We start from the raw sequence: 4,830 nt of genomic DNA, 5'->3' as shown, positions 1-4,830 counted from the left end.
GCAATTGCGGTTAATCAAAATCCTGCTCCACGCACTATGTATGATTATGCTAAACCCTCTTTAACAGGAACTGAATCGAGCATAGTTAGACCTGCTATAACTACAAATACTTTTGAATTAAAACCTACCACTATTCAAATGATACAACAATTTGTTCAGTTTGATGGTTTGCAGGATGAGGATCCCAACCCTCATTTAGCCAACTTTTTAGAACTATGCGATACATTTAAAATCAATGGAGTTTCTGATGATGCCATTTGTCTTCAATTATTTCCCTTTTCATTGGGGAACAAAGCTAAATAGTGGTTGAACTCGTTACCATGAGGATTAATTACTACTTGGGAACAAATGACCGAAAAATTTTTACTAAAATATTTTCTGCCGGCTAAAAAGGCTAAATTACGTAATGATATCTCTTCTTTTATGCAGATGGATTTAGAAACACTCTACGATGCATGGGAGAGATACAAGACCTTCTGAGAAGATGCCCCCACCATGGGTTACCGCTTTGGCTCCAAGTACAAACATTTCACAATAGCTTGAATCTTTCGACTCGGCAAATGGTTGATGCAGCTGCTGGCAGAACCATCAACAAAAAACACCGAAAGATGTTTATGACTATATAGAGGAGATGTCACTGAGTAACTATCAGTGGAAAGTCATGAGGACAAAGCCAACGAAAACAGTTGCCATATATAATGTCGATTCGATCACCATGCTCTCTAATCAAGTAGAACTCTTGAATAAAAAGATTGATGGTTTTCTTAAATTTTCATAGGTTCACCCAGAAATGCAGTGCAAAGCAAGTGGAGGTGGAACAAACCATTCGGAATACCAATCTTATGGCCACAACATGGATAACAAGCAATTAAACTACATGGGTAATAATCCTCGACCTCAAAACAAGCCATATAGTAACACTTATAATGCAGGTTGGAGGAACCACCCCAATTTCTCGTGGGGCGGTCAAGGAAATCAAAGACCACAATATCCTTCGGGCTACCAACAACCACCCTACCAATAGGAAAAGAAGCCAAATCTTGAAAGGATGCTCTCAAAGTTCATATCAGTGTCAGAAACTCATTTTTAGAACACCGAGACAGCACTTAAGCATCAACAAGCGTCGATCCAAGGGCTCGAGACTTAGATAGGCCAGCTATCCAAACTATCTCTGAACGACCACAAGGTCGTTTGCCAAGTAATACCGAACCTAACCCAAGGGAACAACTCAATGTAATTAATATTCACGATGAAGAAGGAGTTGTTGAGCCTGAATCAGAACTGAGGCACGAAACTGTGGTAAGCAAAGGTCAAGGTGAGGTAGATTATAATAAAAAAATCCAGTGACTGTCGAATATAAACCTCGTGTGCCATACCCCAATGCGACAAGGAAAGACCACTCAGATGAACAATTTGATAAATTCCCTAAACTCTTAAAAAATTACATATTAACTTATCATTTATTGAAGCTCTATCGCAGATACCAAACGCAATGAAATTTTTAAAGGAGCTTTTAGCAAATAAGCGGAAGTTGGACAAGGCATCGCATGTAGAGTTGAATGCAGTTTGCTTGGCCATTCTCTAAAATAAACTACCCAACAAACTAAAAGACCCAGGGAGCTTTACTATTCCTTGCTTAATTTGTAGTTTAGATGTTAATCATGCATTAGTTGATCTAGGGGCTAGTATCAACGTCATGCCTTACAAAATGTTTAAGCAACTAGGTCTCGGGAAACCCAAACAGACTAGGATGAGGATTCAATTAGAAGATAAAAATATAACATTCCCTAGAGGTATTATTGAAGATGTGCTAGTTAAAATCGATAAATTTATATTTCCCATTGACTTTATTGTTCTAGACATAGAAGAGGATAACAACACTCCCTTAATTCTAGGAAGGCCCTTTTTAGCAACTGCTAAAACCATCATTGATGTTGGCATAGGTGAACTCACACTCCAGGTCAGAGATGAAACAATCACCCTTCAAGCTCACAATTCTGGCAACAGATCAGGAATTGAAGGTCATCATTTCAACCATTCTACTAAAACTAACAATATGGTGCAACCTACTTTGCAGAAAATGAATCTGAAGGAAGCACACGAGTCGGTCTCAAGTAATAGTAGAAGACCTGTTCATGAAGATCAAAGACTACAAATCGAGGAACTCAATGAATGGCGAACACACAAACCAAGAACACCTGAAAAACTGAAATTACGCCAAAATGAGCTCGATACCTCTCCAAATAAACTTAAGCTTGGTGATAAGGTCTTATTAGATGTCATGGATGCCCCCATTTTCACTACCGCACCGAATGAGGAAATCCCTCTTATGGTACTCAGTATCTTTCCATTCAGTACGGTGGAGGTGAGTCATCCTAAGTTTGGCACTTTTAAGGTAAACAACACCCAATTAAAACCCTATTTTGATGAGACTGATAGTAGGAATAAGGAGAATAAACTCCTCAAACCACCATGATTATTCAAAGGGAGAGGTAAGTCAAGCTTAGACTATAAATAAACGCTTCTCGGGAGGCAACCCGAGCACTAATAATATTAATTTCTTTAAATTTTGGTATTTAACTCCTAACTTACTGATAGAAATCTTGAATACAGGTGTTTCCATAGAGACACGGCCAAGCACACAGGCGTGCTTAAGGCCGTGTGAAAACAGGGCAATGATTTCCCCAACACGGGCTACAATAAAACGCCACGGCCGTGTGATATGGCCGTGATTGAGCTTGCCAAAACAACACGGGCGTGCGACACGCCCGTGTGGAAGAATCGTGGTCGAGCATGCCAAAACAGCACGGGCGTGCGACATGCCCGTGTCTAACACCTATGGTCGAACCTGCCCAATTAACACGGGCGTAGAGCTTGAACACACGGGCGTGGGAGAAGAGAACGAAGCTAGACACGGCCGTGCGACATGGCCTGTGTGAACCTACACGCCCGAGAAACACGGGCGTGTACTAAATGTCAGATGCGCCCAAATTTGAAATTCGCGAATCACACGGGCTGAAATTGGGGGACACGGGCGTGTGCCATGGCCGTGTGCCCCAAAATCTATAAATACCCTGCACTATTCACTTTCTTCTCCATTCAAAAACCCTAACCCTAGCCATTTCTATTCCACACAGCCGCCTTGCCACACCCGTGCGCCGCCTCCAACTTCATTTTTGACGCTCAATCTCTCTCCTTTAGCGTTTGTTTACTCCTTTCACTTCTAGTTTACTCGTTACTAATGATTATTATTAGCATAATCTTTATTGATTTTGAACTATTTTTCATTTTGCTCATTATTTTATCCTTTAGTTTGCATTCTTAGGTTAGTTATTATACAATGCATGTTAAAATCAAGTGATTAGGGAAACTTCATACCCATGACTTTACCATGCCTATCCTCATGACATTCCAATGCCAATGTCTCATGTAATTTGTATTTTTCAATTATTTATCATACATTTCATGTTGTTAGGAAAGCTTCATTCTTTTGTCTTACACATGCCATTACTACATACAATGATAAAGTCACGAAATTATTATATTAGTTATGTTTGGTTGTAGCTGAAATTCGGATTTTTAATTGAAAATTGTATTCCTTCTACTTTGACCACTCATCAAGATGACTTGATGATTCTGATCGCAGGTACCATGTCGTCTTCAAGAGGAAAGAAAATCGTCGTACCAGTATCAAAGAAGTGGAAAGGAGCGTCCTCTTCCGCAAGTCCAACTGTAAAAATTCGTCACCCTCTCCTGCAGTTTCCCCGAGGGCCCCAAGAAGAGCTTTTTCAAATACTTTGGGCCCGACCCTTAATTGCGGGCCGCTGCTCGACTGGACTGCCATAGAACTAGTTCAGATGGCTGATGTGATTCGGGCTCTTCTAACCACTGACCCTTGGGAGCTGTTCTTTGGCATTATCGAGTCGACATACCTCGAGCTCACAATAGAACTCTAATCAACGTTCCATCTTCAGACCATAATGACAAGGTACGATGATCCCGGCATGGTCTAGTTAAACTTAGGTGGGTTAATCCTCCAGCTAAGCGTCCTAGAGTTTGGTGCTGCACTAGGCCTATATATAGAGGAGTTCAAGGAGGAGAATGAACTACATGCTCTCAGTCGCCACATACATTTCTCTCCCTCGAAGTGCTGGCACACTTTGGCCTCTAGCACGACCTCCTACAATCCTAGCCACTCCAAGGCATTAATTCTCCCACCATCCCTGAGGTACTTACACGCTATTTTAGCTTACACGATTATAGGGAGGCAAGAGAGCACTGGCGTCGTCAACACCTACGATGTCTACTTCTTATGGTGCATGTCACAAGGGCACATCATCGACCTTGCCTATTTCATCGCCCTTGCGATTCAGCACTAGACAAAGCGGCATCGGAAGGGGGTCATTTCTATTGGGCCTTACGTGACTCGACTGGAGCGACACTTCGGGCTCCTAAACACCGCAGCCCAAGAATCATCCCTCACCCTCATCGGCCAGATGTCCCCACAAGGTATCTCGAGCATGCTTAGCATAAGGATAATCGAGAGGCGTCGAGGAACCTACCCTCCCTAGTATCGTCTTGCCCAATCTATCGAGGAGGAGGCCTACGAGGACATTCCTGATGATGTCCCCCCACAACACGAGGACCCACCGACTCAGCCACCACCACCCTCTCGTCCAGTTCATGCGATGATTTCATATGCTGACATCTCTGAGCGCCTCACCCGATTCGAGCAGCAGTGTTTTCAACGATTTGACAACATTGATGCTACTCTACAGCAGATTTACCAGCACCTCCACATCTCATCGCCAGTCCCACCTCGCGAAACAT

General features: G+C 42.5%; 1 non-coding gene across 1 annotated transcript; it reads right to left on the bottom strand.

Moving 5' to 3' along the window:
• Positions 1 to 396: 396 nt before the first annotated feature.
• On the bottom strand, positions 397 to 502 carry LOC128291950 (small nucleolar RNA R71). Its single transcript, XR_008281934.1, has one exon. It is a non-coding gene; the product is annotated as a small nucleolar RNA R71 (small nucleolar RNA).
• Positions 503 to 4,830: the final 4,328 nt, after the last annotated feature.

This window comes from Gossypium arboreum, chromosome 4 (genome assembly GCF_025698485.1).
Source record: "Gossypium arboreum isolate Shixiya-1 chromosome 4, ASM2569848v2, whole genome shotgun sequence".
NCBI lineage: Eukaryota > Viridiplantae > Streptophyta > Magnoliopsida > Malvales > Malvaceae > Gossypium > Gossypium arboreum.
Note: the sequence above shows the minus strand (reverse complement) of the source record. Positions and strands in the feature narration are given on the sequence as shown.